The following is a 20,608-nucleotide window of genomic DNA, read 5'->3' on the forward strand; positions in this document are numbered from 1 at the left end:
TAAGCTTCACTCCAAAAAGAGTTTTATTGCAGACTGATAATCCCCTAGGTTTATAATAAAAATGCTGACATAGCTTTAGCTACAAGCATAACAAATGCAAAGCTATAATGTTTGCCTGTCAGAAATTCCTATTTATTTCCAAAGTCCTAACAGATGTGCTTTACCGCTTTTAAATTCCCTCCCAAAGTTAATTGCTTGTCTATCAAAAAGATAAAGATCTTGTTTTAGGCTTTGGGGATATTACATGTGGGGAGAAAAACTAATACTCTAGCAATACATTGTGTCCAAAATGCATTTGCCGTAAGAAAGCCAAATTCTCTGAGCATTAGAAAGCTACTAGGAAGGAATATACAGATCATCCCAAGGTCTTAAAAAGTGTAAGATCCTCCATATCACAACATTAAAATATTTAGTTCACTTAGATTTTATTACACCAATAAGGCCTAACTTATTGTAACACAAATGGCTGCAACCTCATATTTTTTACAAAACAGATTTCAAAATGAAGGTGACATTCTTGCAGGTTCTTGGAATTAAATAATGCTTCAGACAAAATGGACCTTCATGGATCTTCATGATTACTGGTCCACTATTTTCCAAACTATAAATTCTGATACATTAATGAGTTGCAGACTTAAAACACAAAATAAAATGAAATAGAAAATACCAGAATATTACATTTAGTAACAGTATATATCATCCTAGGAAACTTTTCTGTCAGGTAAACATACACAGGCATGCTATATTGTGATGTAAAATGTATCTCTTACTGTGAGGTACTATTAAAAAAAGTTTTCTTCTACTCTGACCCCTTGATATATTGCTATAAAGTGTTACCATCACAGGGACAAATTAAATATTTACTGTGGAGGTAGATAATGACAATCATCCAGACATTTTTCAATAGCCCCTTTTATAAAGTTGTATCTAAAAAGTGTGAGGCAGGACACCTGGGAGGCTCAGTGGTTGAGTGTCTGCCTTTGGCTCAGGATATGATCCTGGAGACTAGGGATCAAGTCCCACATCGGGCTTCCTGCATGGAGCCTGCTTCTCCCTCTGCCTGTGTGTCTGCCCCTCTCTCTCTCTGTGTCTCATGAGTAAATAAAGAAAATCTTAAAAAAAAAAAAAAAAAGTAGCCAAGCCCTGAATCAATGAAGGAGGGAGGGAAGGAGGGAGAAATAAACAGATAGATAGATAGATAGATAGATAGATAGATAGATAGATAGATAGATAGATAGATAATGTGAGGCAACAGCATGAGCAAAGAGTGGCGGGTACAATAAAGGTATGTTCTGATGAATAGCAGCTTGGCTAGAAGAGAATTATTTTAAAAGAACACAGACAAAATAGATTTTGAAAACATATTCTAAATGTTTTTATAGTGCATGTTCTAAATGTTTTTTTAGTGCATTTTCTAAATGCACTAAACATGCACTTGCTACTCTAGTTACTACACAGTAACAGGAAGATCTCTCATTGTCCAGAGAGCTAGTTTAAACTGAGAATACATAAATAGCCTCAGGAATGTAGACTTTTTAAAATAACCATTCAGAAGAACTAAGATGTTTGAAAATAAATCCCTTAACTTATGATGAACATTAAAAGTTACAACCTTAACATGTAAGTCTTGATGTCACCTTTAGATTAAATGGATGAGAAATCTCCCTGGATCTGGATGTGAAAAAATAACACAGAATTGTTATTTATCCCTCTTTGAGTTTTACCATCCCAATAAACACACACACACACACACACACACACACACACACCCCCTCACTCACTCTAGACAGACATGCAAGCAGATTAAAACATGTTTAAAATAAATGCTCCCTCCATGCTCATTCTACAGCTTCCTTTTTCACTAAGGAGTGGGGTATGGTCATCCTTCACACAGTCCTCATTCATTCTAATGAACATATAGTTTTCATTTTATATATGTTCTATAAAATAATAAGTATTTATTTTTTCTAAATTCTTTCAAAATTGTTCAACTTTTGTATTTTTCCAAATATGAAAATAGTATTTGCACACACATTATTACATATACCATTATAACTTCATGTAATGTTTTAAATAACATACTATTCCTTGATTTATCTACTCAGCATGGTGCATTTCATTTGTCCACTATGGCAAGTGAGGAAGTAAGGGTACTTTTATCAATTCTTTCCTTCTTTCCTACTGCACCTCCGGACTTTTGGCACTGATATTTTATTTTTTCTCTTCCATTATAGTTACCATTTGTAACTACAAGTCACAGACATTTAAATTTCTCTACAGATTGATCAACTTTAGATCAGCCACTGCTTCAATGACAGATGAGAAGTTTTGCACATAGACTTCCTTCTATATTGCCCTGGTCCTGTTTTGATTATTGGTAACTTTATTGACATTTTTATAACATCAAAACAATAAATAATTTGGTCCCCACTGCTATGTGTACAATTCCATTGTATAATTTGCTTGTGTACAATGTTTTGTGTATAAATAAAATTAAAATCCAATGTAAGCAAAGGTTGAGCACTATGCCTATTTAATATTTAATATGTAAATATCATTCTTTACATAATCAAGTAGTTTCAGGCCTCAGTGGATTTCTTTTAACTTTCCTAGTTTTCCAAATTCCTTCTAGTTTATATGATTGAGCCAACACTTTTTTCCTATATTCATATTACCCTTTTACTCAAAAATTTGGGGTTATCACTCAGCATATTTTCATATAGACATTCTTTATTAAGCTTTGCATTTCCCTGGAATATGATTAAAAGTTGGGTATAGAATTCTATATCTCAATTAATTTTTTCTCAGGTCTTTGAAAACTATTGCTTGGATGTCTTCCAGAATCCAATGTTTCTGATGAAAAATCTGTTAACTGCATGTCCATTTCTTTGCAGATAATTTTATTCTCATTAGAAGATAACATTTTCTTCTTTAACGTGAAAATTTTGAAATTTCATCAAGATATGTCTACCTATAGTTCATTTTATCCACCCTGCTTATCAGAATTTTTAATCTGATAACCAATGTCTCCGTACATTGAGGGCAATGATGGCCCAACTTCTGCATATGTGCCCAAATCCAAGCCCTTTGGTTCTCTGGGCTGGCCATATGATTTGCTTTGGCTCATGGATCATTAACAAAGAGCAGCAAGCAGAGACTTGAAAAAGCTCAGTGCACTGGAAATTACACTCCTACTGCCCCTTGGAATTCTGTTGCCCAGAGAACAAGCAAAAGTTAGCAAGAAGAAGAGACAAGGGGCTCCGTGATTCCTCTTACCACAGTCAATAGTCACGTAAGTGAGTTCGTCTTGTATCAGCTAAGCCAGAGCCAATCTTACAGGGGACCAGCATCCCATGAGCTAGTGCAAAGCTACACCTTGACCAGACTCAAAGAAGCAACCCACTCAACCACAGCCACATATACTAAATAAACAGCTGCTGTTTCAGACCACTCTGCTTTGCAGTCCTGTGTGCACACCCAAGGTTAACTGACACATCATGTTTCTTCAGCTTAAAAAAAAAAATTTCATTATTGTATTCTCTGCCTTTCACAGTCTTATTCTTTTATATTCATGAGATGTTGGCTCTATTGACTCTACCCTCTATTCTCAACTTTTTCTATGTTCCAGTTCCTTGTCTTTCCATTCTAAGTGTTGGGAGTTAATCAGCAATTTAACTTGAAGATAAAAATTAGCCTGAGCTTCTATCAGTTGGTCCAATAATTTTTTTTAATTTTGTATTCATATTTTTAATTTCCTGGAAATTTCTTGTTCTCAGCTTCTTTTTCATAATAGCCAGTTACAGATATAACATCCTCTCAAATTCTGCTGAGAGTACTAATTAGACTTCTTTTTAAAGTGTCTTGTACTCCCTGAATTATACCTAAATCTTCTGATATCACTCTTTTTGTTCATCTAAATATAGTTTTTCCTTAAATATCAAATGATCTTTGATTGTCAGCTTATTTTTCTAAATAAAAAAAAAATGATGCCAATTAACATGGGATAGCTCACACTGTTTCATTTACACTGTGAAATCCATTATCCCAAAAGGCCTCTCCCTGGACTGAAAAGGATGTCAACAGACAGAATGTTCTCCAGAAGGGCAAGCAGGTGAGGTGGTGACCTCCATGACGGATAAGACACGTTTTATTTTATATGTGAAATATTTTATGAATTTCACTACTGAACATATTTTCTACTTTTTCTCTAACATACAACAAAGGGTTTCATCATGAAAAAAAAAATTCCACAATCTGCTTTTCTGCCTTTTTTTTTTAGATTTTATTTATTTATTCATGAGAGATCAGAAAGAGAGAGAGAGAGGCAGAGACACAGGCAGAGGGAGAAGCAGGCTCCATGCAGGGAGTCCAACATGGGACTGGATCCCAGGTCTCCAGGATCACGCCCCGGGCCTAAGGCAGCACTAAACCACTGAGCCACCTGGGCTGCCCAACACAATCTGCTTCATTATTTTAATGTTTCCTTGAAAGAAAAGAATTAGGCTAGTGTGTCTGGTCTGTTGGTTCAAACCAGCTCACAATAATTACCTTCACCCTTGACCTCTTTTTAGGTTCTTGTTTATTAGCATCCTCGGGTCATAAATGCCTGATGCTGGGAACAGAATTATTTTTGAAGGAGTATATTTTGAGAATGCTATATGTAAAAAATAATATAAGTAAAATTAAAGCTTCTAAAACAGAGATTTTATAAGAAAGCTTGGCTTTTCTCTAAAATTCAAAAGAATATATACATTATGACAGTTTTCAAAGGATTTCTCATACCAGCAATTATGTAGATGGTGGTTTATTATATGCAAACAGTGCTGCAATCTAAACATTCTAGAATTTTAAAGTTCATTTAAGCTTCCTGACACTAAATAATATTTTGTTTTTATGTTTCTAAACTTACAAAAGTAACATAAGCCCCAAAGAAAAGCAGTATATTAAAATAAAATAAGGTTCTCTTCCAATGGCAACAGAGATAAATCATTTCCCAAGGAGAGTTCATCAAGGCTAGAGACTGGCAGAAAAATAGTGGCCCTCACCTTCAAAGATCAAGCTAATCTTAAAACACACCCTATCTCCTGTTTGGCTTTGATGTATTAATATGCTCGTTTGTCTTAAATCTCAAGGCTGGTGTCCAACAGGTTATGGTGACCAAAAGAACTGTTTTATATAAAAATATGTATCTAGTAAGACTCACTCTGTTTTCATTTTAAAACAGTAATTGAAAAAATTTTGGCAGAAGAACTCAATTTTCAAACAAAAACTTACAGGAACCCACAAAAACATACATCATAGAAATAAAGTGGGGTTAAACAACTCTAAACAACTGCTTAAAGAGGGTGGGAGCAGAAAAGCTTCATAACTTAGTTCATTGCCTGGAGACACAGCAAAGATACCTTTTCCTCAAAAGAGACTGAAATTTAATCTTCTATTACGTGAAAGGGAAAAAGTATGATGACTTCACATTTTAAAATTATTGACATATGTTTTTCATAAATATTCACTGAAAGCAATTAAATATTTCACCAACTCGTTGATTATCTCTATATAACCAAATGATGCTACAGGAGTTCAAATATGAATCACGGATGAAGCTAAAGCCCTACCGTGTGGTGCTTAAGTCCACAGCAGACGAATATAAATCCAAGTACTTCAGCAGATTAACTGTGGAGGAAAAGGGGAAGATGTTCCTTAACTGCATCTTCAAAGATCACTGACATTCACACAAACTGGAGAAGGAAGACAAGCAACACAGTGGAAATAGACTTTAGAGGACACATTGCAAATGTTGGTAACAAGAGGGCATCTGCGTAATGAAGTGGAAAATGGTGTATATCAGAGTTTGAAGGGAGATATAATTAAATACCTAAGTGTGGGAAATATAATTAGTGTTTAAACCATTTGCTGCCATTTCCTGCTGTGTCTATCCCTCTGGGAGGATCACACTTCCCTTCTTCACTCAGGCCAGGCTTGCCTGACTTGCTTTGGCGATGAAATGGGAGTAGAAGGGATGGCCACAACCTCATAAGGCTGTCCATGGTCCAGATGGGACCAGCTTGATCAGCCTCTTTCCCAGAGTGTAGATAGCATGAGCTATGCAACTGCCAACCCCCAGCGAATATGCAACTGAGCAAGGAAGAAACTGATAGTGGTGAAGCCACTGGATCTGTTATTAATGCAGGACAGACTATACTGATAAAACAGGTCAAAGAGAGGACTTTATGTCAGGCAGAGTAAATATTTAGTGTAGGTTTACAAACAGTTTTCATTTCCAAACATGTCCCTTCATTCGGAGGTTTTAATAACTAAGCATGGGTGATGCTGAGCTTCATTTTGGCTAATCTTAATTGGATATGGCAGCATGGCAGCCAATATTCAAGTCCATCTATTTAGAAATGATGAGAAGAAACATGTCTTATCTTCAGTCTTTGCTCAAATGTGCCCTTTTTGGTGAGGTGTGATAGCCTCATTTAAAATTTTAAACTAGCCCCATCCTCAACTTTCATACTCTGTATCTCTCTCCCTTACTGTCTTCATCCCCATAGCCCTTCATCACCATTTTTGTGTATAAATATATAAATATATGTATATATAAAATATATAAATATCATATACAATTATATATATATATTGATCTACATATTTACTGTAAACACGTTTATATTTAGAAATATAAATATGCATATATTCATAAATCTTGAAAATTACTAAACAATTCACAGTATCTTCCCAAAAAATTATAATTTCTATACCCTCAAAAAGAAGGCAAGTGATAATTTCCTTATTTACAGATAGAAATAAGGAGGAAAGAAAAAGCACTGGGAAATGTATTCCAGTTACTTTGATAGTATCAAATTGTGAGAAAGACTTCCGCCTGTTTTCTCTAACAGATAAAATGTATCATAGTTCAGGCAGGCCTGACATATCTTGACCAATGGATGACTTATTTACAACTGAGTAAGTGTTATGAAAACCTCCCATCCCTACTCATGCTGCCGAAGAAAGTAAGTATAATTCATGATCAAAGTTAGAATGCAGAACTTGTTTATTAGGCTTTCTGTTTTTCCCCCATAATAAGATTATTAGGGGTAGTGAAATCATTGATCAGTGAGATATTTCTGGATTTTTATGGTTAACCTGATTTTTTTCATGCTGGCTGAGAGTTACCATTTTCATAGTTTTGTTTTGTTTTGTTCTGTTTTTTGCTTCTGCTTTTGTATCTTTTTCTTTAATGGCAAGATTCATGTTTTAAACAAAACAATTTTTAATGGACTTTTAGAATGCTACTATTTGAAACATAGAGATTGATGATACTATGTTTGCAAAATACAAGACCTCTCACAAAACATGACTTTTTTTGTTTCCAAAAAACTTTTCCCCCTCAAAGAAAGACCATATGCCTTTCAGAACAATCCTCAAGCTAAGCATGGAGAAAGAACTCTTACTAATAAATTTCTGCTCTTATTACTTCATAGATGAAAGAAATCTAAACTAGAACACTCTATAGATGTTCTAAAACATTAACTGAGCATGGGATGATTAAAATATAGTATCTTCACATGTCTTTACCTGCATTATATTCTATAAAACATTTATTTTTAAATAAAAAGTTGAAAATAACTTATCAGATTTTAAACAAGTAAAAAATGCTCAAATATCTAGTAATTGCCAATACTTTTATTTTTATTTATTTATTTATTTATTGCCAATACTTTTAAATATTTTATTTATTTGAGACAGAGAGAGAGGGAGGGAGGGAGGAGGGGGTCAGAGAGGAGAAAGAATCTGAAGCAGACTGCGTTCTGAGTGTGGAGCCCAACGTGCACTGGTCCGTGACTGCCGACACACTGGAGGTATCCCAGAGAGAAATCATGATTGTGAGGCACAATAATACATAAATAACATCTCCTTCATGGACATGAAGGAGAGAGACCATCCTTTTCTAGGAACTCAGTGTGTGTCAGATGTTTTGTTTTACATTTTCACGTGCGTTTCCTTAATTAGCCAAACACTACTTAGGCTCAGAAGGTATCATTATCCCTAATTTACAGTCACTAAACGATGGAATAGAGAGGTTTATTAAAGATGGAATATCTCAGAAGCAATGCTGTCTCTGAAATAGGAGACAAGGCCAACTGTTCCAACATCATGAGGAATCAAGTTGTAGAAATGGTAGGGCCCCTGTACTAAACAGATAACAAAAAATTAACCTGGAATGATTTAATATTTTTAAGCACTAATTCAACAATTAATGCACCCTAATAAATGAGGTCCAATGGATGCTTTAATGAACAACAACAGCCTTTAGTTTTGTGAAGAAGACAGGAATATGGTTCAAACTGATGTTACCTACATCAATCGTCTCTAATGCTTGATCTTAAATCAGTAGAGGCATTTCTATAACGCAATTGTGCTAAAATAATGTCTATGCACAATTTCACAGGTATTTACTATGTAAAAGCTTCATGCTGGGAACCACTATCAAATGACTAATTTAAAACTAGTTACTTCAGCATCAATCTGGATAATGATCCATAATGAATGGGAAAAGAATAATCTAATATTTCATGGCTTTCTTATTGCTGTAAATCAGATATATATAAGAAAACACTTTTGCAAGGTCTTTTATTTATAGATTAAAACATGGTCTAAAATAACCTCACAGTGTTGACATACTTACAAATTATATTTCAGTTGATTATATAATAAATAAAGGTTTTAACATTGGTTCAGTTAAGGAAAGCTCAATTTTATAATTTTTTTTTATTTTGGTGTGGAAAAATAACTAATACATAATGCTTGACCATATGGTTTTGTAGTCTTTTGCTAATTACAAATCACTGCATAGGTTTCACAGCTGCTACTTATTATTAACTGTACCATCTCCTCAAAGATTTATTCCTCTTTTTATATCTTTCTTTTTTAACCACTGTCAAAGAACATTCATATTTTTAATAGCATCTATTGCACGAGATTGAATCCACAATCCAATACACAGACACACACACACAAGAATGATGATTTACATTTAAATTAATGTTAATTATTTGATAAAAGCTTCAGCAAACCAAAATATTGTAATAGTTTTATTTTAGTCAACATTTTAAAATCCTTCATTAAAGTCTGGCAGCCTAAAGCACAAAATGTGGCAAGCAGGCATTAAAATGTTGTAATAACAGTTTCTGATACAGAAAGCAATTAGCTCTTTTTAAAAAATGACCTATTTTATATAAGCGACATCTAATTTGGGACATCTGCTTTAAACAATGTTAGAATTAAATTTAAATTCTGTCATATAATAAATCTAGAATAATTATTAATTTTTAAAGTGCAAGCAGTTGGATAGCATGACAGAGAAAAGGATATGAAATTAAAACTAAAATTGCAGCATTTAAATCCTAATAAAACCCTTGCTTCTTATCCCTCTCAGAAAATTTTATATTTTCTACTCTTTTTCCAAGTGGATATACTGTCAAGCCCTAAAGTAAATTCCTGCTGGGCCAGGATTATGACTGATTCATCAAACGCATGAACCAGCTACAAGTTGCACGACTAGGTCCTAAAAGTATTTGTTGAAATACAAGGTCCGTAACTTCTCAACTCCAAAATGTGTCGTTTTACTCTTACAGGGAACAAGTTGATTTGTTATCATGTTGGTTGTATAGTAAGTGTGTATAAAAAGCCAAAAAAGGTTTACAGAATATATCAAATAGTTCACTGATATTCTAAAGAACGTTTTAACAAACAAACATTTATCCTTCCCTAAGCTTTACACTGTTGTGCCAAGCTAAAAGGTTTTCTTCTTATTAACACTCCAAAGATCTTTAGAAAAGTTAGCATCCATTACTTTCATTTCCCTGGCTGCCTCAACTGTTAATGGAACTTAGCAGTTAGAGTTCTTTTAAAACAATCCCAAACCTAAGCATCTTCCCAATCCGCCTGATTAGGAGCTGCCGTTCACATTAACATCAATCCTTGACAGTATAATACACATTTGATGTGGCAGAGGCAATCGTCATCTACAGATCTCTTTCCCTAAAATGTGACTTCTATCTATGAAGAACATGTAATAGGGAATTAAGATATTTCTATTCCCAATAACTGATTCCACTATGAATCTTGTAGGAGGCCTTCTTTGCATTCAGAGCTAAGATCTCTTTACTTGTAATATTTATCCCCAGTCTCTTCATAGTTAAGGACCTTGAATTCTGCCCTCATTTTATTTCATTTTATTTATTTTTAAAGATTTTATTCATTTATCCGTGAGAGACACACAGAAAGAGAAAGAGAGAGAGAGAGAGAGGCAGAGACACAGGCAGAGGGAGAAGCAGGCTCCATGCAGGGAGCCCAACGTGGGACTCAATCCCAGGACTCCAGGATCATGCTCTGGGCGAGGGCGGCGCTAAACCACCGAGCCACCCAGGGATCCCCCTCTGCCAGCATTTTAAAAGGCCACTTTGTCCATTTCCTCCTCTTCACCCAAACAATGCAATCAGACATCAATACATTGTCCGATGTCTTAGGTATTTGTAAGCAGGTTCCCAAATTGATGATCAGTATCCAGAAAAAAACACTTTCTAATCAGAATTGCTAACTTGTAAAGTAACAAAAAAATAAATAGGAAGCAAAATGAGTCTGAAAAAGGAAAAAAGAGAACAATTTTATAGAGCCACTTGGCCACAATTTAAAAGGACTCTGATCAAACTGGATAGCATGACTAGGAAATTACAATTATTAGTCCTAATGCCCTTCTGGTAAAATCCTCATCTTTTTCCCAAAGGTTCATTCAAATACAAGAGGCCATAAGACCTCTCAGCCACCAAATGATGGTCTGATGAACCTGTCATGGAATCTGAGGGGCACAGTGATGTACTGTTGACAATGTTTCCAAAGAAAAATAAAGCTTTAGAGCAGAGTTATCTGTGTCAGGCTTCGATGAGATGTCAGGCCACCTGAGGAATGATATCCCATTATAGTCCCTATAAAGTTGTAAATCAGATGTATTAAGTAGCCCATAAATTCAATGCCAAAATTAAATTGCAACTATCAACAATCACTTAAGAGATAGACGAATGACTGTCTTTATTACTTCTGTTATAGTCCAGCCTTCCCAACAAGAACTGCAATATTAACCCTGTGGCCTACTTGGGAGTTTCTTATAAGAAGGATGCTTTAAGAATTGATTTTGTGTAATTGGAATAAAAAAAGGGAAATAGGTAGACAAGACAGAAGCAAAATTGAAATGAGAGGCAATAAATGCCCAAGACAAAAATCTAGTTTGTCATTAAAATATAGCATGGTAAAAATAGAGGAAACTAGTCTCACAAAATAATTGGCCTACTCCAATATAATAAAAATAATCAGGCTAACTTTTCCATAATATATAATGTAATAAATATAATAAAATATATTTTATAAAAATATACATTTTATAATCATCTTTCTAGAAATATGAAACTGAAATTCAAAGGATTTGACAGGTACAATCCCACATGAGAAGGATTTTTAAAAAAATATTAAACAGTGTTAACTTTCAATACTTGTCATATTTAATTTATACTGTATGTGTATATGAATTATCAATGTATCTTTAATATTCATTTTTTAGTATTCACTGCTATTCCTCCCAGCACCTATACAGCCCAGGTGAGCAATATTATTCATGGTAAAAAATCATCAGGTTAAACCGTTAAGTAAATTTATCTACTTAGTCCTTGGGAAAGAAGAGATTACCTCCTAAGATTCCAGTTTCTAGAGAAATTAAATTACATGTAATGACAGATTTATAAAACTTCATACAATTGGCTGATTTTTCACTTGGGCAATCACCTGAATTCGTACACCTCTGGAAGTTACAGATTGCCTCAGTTTGGGGCTCACTCCTTGCATATAGGTGTCCAAAGAGCTCCATCACTGGTGTTACCAGCCCCCTCTTCCCTGGTGTTACCAGCCCCCTCTTCCCCTTGGACCCTGAACGTACATGGAATAACAGAGGGATATGACAGAAGAAAGCACACAGTTCCCATAAAGATGGAAATCTACTTTCTATCATTGTCCCAAATATCCTAGGTATGAGTGGCAGGTGAACAATGTTTAGCTAAACATTAATACAGCTACATAATTAGGAATGGAAAATGTTAAATGAGAAACTAGGAAGTCACAGAGAAAACCAAGTGTGTGAAGAAACTACCACATGGCCTAGTGGCAAGAGAACTAAGCAGCATTTACATAAGGACTCCAGTGATGATGACATTCCCTTACAACCCAAGTCCCTGAACAGTGGGTATGTATTCTCATGGATACTAGGCCCTGGATGTAGTCTAGGGGTAGAATGCGAGGCACACCCAGAGATGTGGACCACTGTCTGTGGGAAGCCTCCCCTGTGCTGCTTCTATGACAGTCCTGATCACATCACTGGGTTAGGACACACTCATGTGTCTCTCTTCCCATAGATTCCACACCTCTCATGTCTTATTCAGCTTTTATTACTAACAATGGCTGACACACAAAGACTAATGGACAAATCTTTATTTTTAAAATAAGCTCTCCAATTATCTCATCTGTAATATTGAAGTTATATGTTCCATTCAACCTCAATAATCTTATAATTTCATTTTATTAAAAACTCATAGTACTCTCTCCTCAGCTATGAAAATATAGTAAGTTTAATTCCTCATTTTGCATATATCAAAGAACAAAGCATCTTTCATACTTTACCTTGATTTCTCTCCCTTTTATGCAAGCCAGCCCTGGGTGCTCACAGGAGACAAGTCTCCCATAACAACAGTTAAGAGAACAGCCTCACACATATCTATATGTGGGGAAAAGAACATAGACATGGGCTTTTTATTTTTAAGATTTTATTTATTTGAGAGAGAGAGCACAAGCGGAGGGGCGGAATGGAGAAAGAGGGAGAAGCAGGCTCCCCACAGAACAGGGAGCGGGATGCAGGGTGCCATCCCAACACCCTGAGATCATGACCTGAGCCAAAGGCAGACACCTAACTCACTGACCCACCCAGGTGCTCCAGACACAGGTCTTGAGAAGGGTAGTCAATTGCATGGCAAGCCACATATTCAATTTCCAAAATAAGTCATTAGGTCTCCTGTTGCCCCTTCTCTCTCTCTGTCTCCTCTTCTCCCTCACCCCCATACTTCCCTTCTCTCTTCCTCTTTCTCAGTGTTTGACTAGTAATATTAAAAGTCATGAAGATCAAAGCAGTACAACAAAAGGCCTGACTTCTAGGGTAAAGTTACCAACATGATTATAAGAGGCACAAACTGAAAAGGCTCAATTTCAACTTTGATTAACTCTGCATGAGACCATGTTTGTTATTACTGATGTCATTTTTACCCATTTCAACCATTCTCTAAGACTGGACTTTGTAACATTACCTCATCTTATTACTAAAATCTTCTCATTTTATTTAAATTATACTCTTAACTTTCATCACTCTTCTAAGCAATTGTGTATTTCCTAATTTACTTGACATTCAGATTTTTCAATTGTCATTATGATTTAAGAGTCTGCTGATTCAAAATGGTAGTCATATAAAAAAATGTTCCAAGAAAAACAATTTTGTGATGCTTAATAATATCTGATGATTCCACTAATTATTTTACACAGGCAAATCTGTTACTGAGCACATGTGAATGCCTCAATCGCATGACTAATTTCAGGTCTGGAGATTAGGAACCTAGTCTACTTTGTATGGTACAGCTAGCTGAAATCTAACAAATATGACCCATTCTTTCTAGCACTGCCAAATTCAATTCTTTGTGTTTATTCAGTCAGTAGCAATACTAGCTCTAAAGTATAATGGCATCAAACAGGTATGGAGAAAAAGCTGCCTCCCAAACTAAAACAACCAGTTACAAAGCATTCTGGGTATGAGGCATTCCATAAGAATTAAAATGGTTCTGTCTTCTCGAGTGCTGTGACTGAAATCATAATAAAATTATATAATTAAAATTATTTGACACTTGCCAAATCACTAACAAGTACGTACGCGTAAGTATTAACATAATTCACATACAAAAAAAAGTTAATGCTAAACTGTTCTAATTTTAAAATACTCCTAATTCAATTACTGGATAATATTTTTTTTTAATGTAGAAACAAATCATTAGGAAAAATATAACTCAGTTACATAATTTTATTATACAAGCCTGACGTGAAATACTCACCATAAATACATAGGAAGAACACCATGTTTGGCTAAAAATGACTTTGAAATTATAGAACCATTCACACCTACTGTAAAGCAATGCAGGAAACAAGCCAACAAATAGGGTCTAGTTCTGATTCTAACCTTTCTATTTTAACAACAAGGAAGTATATGCAAAGAGGTTAAAGAAATCACTAAAAATGGTGCATCTTGTTAAAGGCACTACAAGGGACTAGGTCAGTGAACTCTCATGCAAACCCTAGCTATCTATGGAGCTGCTCAAGAGGATTATAGAAACTTCACTCCTTTTCTAGATTGTAACATGACCAATCCAGAGACAGTGCCAGGTGGGAACAGTGACACAGAATGAATATATTGCAAAATAAATGAACAACAACAACAACAACAAAAAAAAAAAAACAGGAAGAAGCAAAATAAAGCTAGGGATATCCATGGTGAGATTGGGACTCCTGGGGGTCAGACTTGCAGACATCCATATGCTCCTGGCCACATGCTCCCACAGATAGCTGAGCATTCCCTAAGATGCCAAATAACTAGGAAGAATGAAAGTCTTATGTAAGAGCTCCTGAGGAAAGCTGACAAGAATGAGAGCTGACTCAGAACAGGAGCAGCTCTTGTACCTTCACTTTGCCTTACTTTGAGTCCCATAGGAATTCCTTCAATCCAGATAGAATTTAAAGAATGAAAGAGTATCTTGATTAAAATAAAAAATTTAGCAAATCCTAGGGGTAATTGACCCCAATTGGGGTAATTTGTTAAATTAATGAGGAACTTTTTTTCACCATTTAATTTCTGAGCTTCTTAAGCCACTAACTTAAATCACTTATTCCTAAATGTACTTCATCAGTATTGATGTTCATACATTCCTTGCTATTTAGGCTCAAATCATTAGATAAATACAATAATTTTTTATTCCGCACAAAACTATGGCTCTTCAATCTCATCGACAGCAAGACTGAAATTGCCTGAAGAGAGCATCTAACTCAACTCTAAGTCAAGATAATCAGGGCACAAGGTATTTCACATATTCCTTCATAGTTCCCTTCATGATTAGTTTCAAAAAGGAAAGTAATACTAAAAGGTGAAATTCCTTCTCAACTTCTGATTTTTCCTAATAGATTCTGTATTCCTCTCTGTAAAAAGTTCCACATTATTTATTTTCTTTTGTGCCTAATAAAATGAAGACAATATTATCCCCAAATAGCTGTTAGTACTCTCCACCTTTCTGAGGCACAGAATGAATGATGATAACCATTCAAACCAGCTCCTTTATAAGGCATTAATATAGACCATGTATAGACAGTCTAAAGGAAAGAATGTTTCAGAACAACTGAAGCAAAATTCTTTATATTAAGAAATAAAAAAAAAAAAAAGAAATCAGAGATGGAAATACACCGTCCATGCCCATTTGTACCATTATACGACTGACCTGAAATCAGTTAAAAGCAAAACTGGTGGGGATCCCTGGGTGGCTCAGTGGTTTAGTGCCTGCCTTTGGCCCAGGGCGTGATCCTGGAGTCCTGGGATCGAGTTCCACATCGGGCTCCCTCCTGGCCACCCAGGCATCCCTCAACTGTAATTTTTAAATCATCTTTTCTACCAGGCAGAAATCATCTGTATTCTTCTACCACAAAGTTCTACAATAGCCTGGAAAACAGAAAATCACAGTTAAAGTCTCCATTGAACCAAAGGAACACCCAGTAATCTCTGCACTTATCTATGTTTCAGACTTTTTTTTGCTAATATTTTGACCCTTTAATATTGATATAATTCCCAAAGATTGTTCTTTAAACAAAAAAGGCTAGCCTCATTAGGTTTGCCTAATTATTCACAGAAATGCAAACCAAAAAGGATGCAAATTAAATGCACAGACCTTCTTGAGTTTGCACAGCAAATATATGGCCTTACAGTCCTGAGCACCTATGAATGACTAAGAATTTACTTCTGTCTGGAGTTTTTATTGAGAATCTTGGATTCGATTTTTAAAACCTCACTTATTATTATCATGGCTCTAGAAGACCAAGCCCAAGACACTCTGTCTTGCAGGTTTTACTTTCAGTACCTATAAATTTGGTCTAATTCCTCTCCTCTTAAGGCTTCAAAATGTTCTCAGGTCTCTGACCTGGCAGGAGACCACATCATTTGTGCAGCAGGTGTTCTGTGAGCCAAGGTTCTCTGAAGGGCTTTGTAGGAACTGAATCCACATTGAGTAGTCTCATGCACAAGTTTCCAAGGAAGTACTTGTTCTCTAATAGTAAGTAAGTATTTATACCTAATTAAATGACAATCATTCTCAAATGTGATATCAGTTGCACGACTGATTTTTCTCACTTATATTCTGGCAAAAAAAAAAAAAGAGCAAGATCCTTATTGAACCTATGAAAATAACTGTATTGCCAAGTAAAATAAATGAATCTCAGTAAAATAGTTGTTTTTGAATTCTAAAGGATGAATGAGAAGCAGATACCATTAAAAATGTTTCATTTCAGTTTACTAGACGAAGACTTAGAGATAGCTCAAGAATAAGAAAAGGTCTCCCCTAAAGGAGAAGAGCCAAATAGTACCAACAATATCCAAACAAATAAACACAATTAAATTTCCCTTATCATTTAGTCCTTAATAATTATTATTCCACTGATACTGCTTTCATTAAGTTGATCTGCTGCTAGACTGAAGAAAGTCCCAGACTGACTCAGCTCCTGCTATAGGCTGAAAGTTGTCTAGCAGGTGCCCCTTTGGAAGCCTGTCCTCAAGCCTATTCACTGAAGTAGTAATAGTTCAGATGCTGGTACAGTCCTGTGCACAAGTCCTAATGTCTTCTTTGTTAAAGGTAAAAATTCTAGCTTATAGCTTATAGCAGAGTTGTAAGGCAAGCATTGCAAAGAAGAATCTTGTTTAATAATGAGACTCATGACTGTGGTTAATCAATTATGGTAACCAATAATATCACAATGGACAAAAGTAAAATTCTCTTTTGGGATACAACAAACAACTATTTCATAAGGGTTTCCCAATAGAGTAAAAGTATAGTAGGGGCAGCAGAGGCACTGACAAGTGTCCAGGGCCTTTTCAAAATATGTATAACTTATAATATATATATATAAATACTTAACACTTGGCTTACACAAACTTAACCTTAACACCTTAACATTTTGCTCATGCAAACTTAACCATCTTTTCAGATTGGTCAACTTTCAACCATACAGCTTTTTTTTTTCTTTTAAAGATTTTATTTATTCATGAGAGAGAGAGAGAGAGGCAGAGACATAGGCAAAGAGAGAAGCAAACTCCATGCAGGGACCCCGATGTGGGACTCGACCCCAGGACTCCAGGATCACGCCTTGAGCCAAAGGCAGATGCTTAACCACTGAGCAACCCAGGCATTCTTCACCACATAGCTCTTAAAATACTTTGAGCTAATTCAGAAACACAGAACCCACTAATCAAACCTAATTATTTCTAGTATGATTCTACTTGTAAAGTGAAAGAACAATCTTTGTGATTTTCCAGAGGTCCACTGGAAAAAAGAAAGATAGCTTTAGGTATGAAAGACATTCTGATTTTTTTTTCTAAATTTATAATCAGATCTGAGGAAGGCAAAATCAAGAGTTACAAGAGATCCGCTGACTTAAAATAAGGATCACAATAGCACAGGAACACACCTTACCTCTTTAATCAATATGGTATAAAAAAGGCACATAAGTATAAGGAAAGTTTAGTTATTCACAAGTGAGGGAATGATATTCATTGGTTTTATTTGCATTTGTTTGTTTTATTTTGTTTTTGTTAATAACTAATGACATGATAAAGTCAACAGAAAGCTGAGAAAATTATTCAGTTAACAGGATCTCTGACACTTAGGCACATTACTCAGCAGGTAATGTTTTTACCACTCTTCGTTAACTCTGAGACCAATTTATCATTTTAACGGAGTGAGTCATTCTCTAGTTTTGTAATAATATAATGTTTGGCAGTAAAAATTTCAAGAGCAACTTTTATTTCCTTAAATTGTCTTGAGAACAATTCTATCAAAACTGAGCAAACTTTATACTAAAGTTTTAATACATTTCATTATTTCTTATCAGATTCAGACATTATAAAACAAGGCAGATAAAATATATTTCCCTCAAACAGTCCACTACTTGCTATATACCCTCTCCCTTTTGCCATTCTCTTCCTATAGTGGAACTAATACTTCACTTAGGAAAAAACTAGTTTCATTTTTTTTTCCTTGAAAATCAAAGGCACTTACACAGTTGCATTCCCCTTGTCACTACAACTCCCAGTAATAACATTAGTTATGACTGTAGCAATGTAATAACTCCTGTGTGGTAGAGAAAACTGAGTGATAGATAATTGAGAAGTGTTAGTCATTCACATTTAGTGGCATTTTAGCAGGCCAGCAAAGCTCATAAATACACATTACACAATTTTCTCTAGCAATATTCATCCTTCTTATATCTTCCTAAAATGGCAACCAAAAAAACATATTCACTAATGCAATTCATTAAAAGAAGAACCAAAAATACAGAAAATTTAAAATATGTTTAGCATTAAATTTAGTATTCTATCTTGCCTAGAAATTATTCAGGTATCCAAAAACATTATTTATTAATTAACTCAATTTAATATTAACTCAAGCTTTGAAGTTACCTTAGGCCTTGAAATTAGTTTTAAGCTGATACTCTACAAAACATAATTACTGTTATAAAATCACTGAACCAAATTGATTAAATATATCTCAAAATATTTTATAATCTCAAACATATAAGTGAATGTTAACTTGTTGGATTAGTAAAGCAATGTAAAAAGTTTAGAAAACTTAGATACTTCAGTCATTTCATGACAGAAAATTAAATCTTATTAAAAAATAATATATGCTTATACCTAAATTTGAAAAATCAGGGAAAAGTTGTAATTCTTTTTTTTAAAGAAAAATTACAAAACCAATCTATTTAAAGAGTTACTTTGTTATGTTAACTTGTAGTCTTAAATGTTTCTAGTAGTTTCTGTAAGAAGGATAAAATAGCCTTTTTTTAAAGATTTTATTTATTTATTCATGAGAGACAGAGAGAGAGAGAGAGGCAGAGATACAGACAGAGAGAAGCAGGCTCCATGCAGGGAGCCTGACGCAGGACTTGATCCCGGGTCCCCAGGATCACGCCCTGGGCTGAAGGCGGTGCTAAACCGCCAAGCCACTCGGACTGCCCTAAAATAGCCTTTTTAAAGTCTTGTGCAGTATTAGAAGTTCAGTTTTTATATCTTTGTGAATTTAGGGAATATTGGTTCTATGGAAGTACTTATTTACCTCTATAAACTAATTAGGAAAAACATCTTAAAATCCATAACAATATAATGTGCCAATACCTTATAGGGGTAGGAGCATATGGTACATTCACACAGTGACACACACAGCTTTCCTGAACTACAAACACACAGCACACAGATACATAGAGCTTATTAGGTTCTATAGCTTCAGACACAGGTCAAAAGTAAACTAGAAACACAAAAAAGCACCAGAGAAGCTCTCAAAGAAATTCTCTCCTTTCCAGTAGGTACAAAATATTTTTTTAATTGATTTGAGCAAGGGGGCAGCCCTGGTGGCTTAATTGATTTGAGGGAATGGGAGGGTGGAATTTAAAAGACTAAAAACTTGGATTCTCTATCACCTCTCACACAGTAAAAAATTGGTAAAGCAAAAACCCAAATCCCCAATCATCACTGCCATCAATGAACTTATTGGCAAGATTTATATGCATTTAGTTTCTATTTCCCTTCTCAAGCTTCAGGTGAATTTATCACATGAAACAGGCAGCCATGATATTTACTGAATTACTTTGCAAGGCATAGGAGATTAAGGAATAGGATAAAGGGGACTGTGAAGTTTAAGAACGTGGGTTTTTAAAGTTTCATCTTTTCCTATCTATTTTATTTTCTAATACTCAAACCAACAAACTGACTTTATAACCGTTCGGAAATAAAAGCTGACAGAAGCATAAAGCCAAAAAATTCTAAGTGCCATATGAAAGAAGAACAGAGTTTCACCTTGTATAATTATTTAAAACGAGCTGTCAGATCTTAAATTTACCTAAAAATTAGACCTCTTGCAGGTACATTTTAGCAGGAAGGCAAAACAAGAAACCACAAATGCTTCCCATTAACAGGCTCTTCCTGTTAAAGAGTTGGTCCTGAGACCTCCACCCGGTTGTCTTATCTTTAAGTATTAATCAATCTGAGTACCAATCAAACAAAACTAGTCATTGTATGAGGTAAGAAAAAATAATACTGATTTCACATTTATGTTTAGTTTATGAATATAGTATTTTTCATGAACATGCAGCGCATTTTTGATGTTTTCAAAGCAAAGGTTTTTATTCAGAAATTTCTTCAAGTTTTTATGCATTCTGAAGTATA

General features: G+C 34.9%; 1 protein-coding gene across 1 annotated transcript in view; it reads right to left on the bottom strand.

Annotated features, from left to right (window-relative positions):
* The window catches only part of PRKN (parkin RBR E3 ubiquitin protein ligase), a 1,297,938-nt gene that overhangs the window by 1,199,161 nt on the left and 78,169 nt on the right, over positions 1-20,608 (bottom strand). The gene's annotated exons all lie outside the window — the stretch shown is intronic.

This window comes from Canis lupus, chromosome 1 (genome assembly GCF_048164855.1).
Source record: "Canis lupus baileyi chromosome 1, mCanLup2.hap1, whole genome shotgun sequence".
Lineage (NCBI taxonomy): Eukaryota > Metazoa > Chordata > Mammalia > Carnivora > Canidae > Canis > Canis lupus.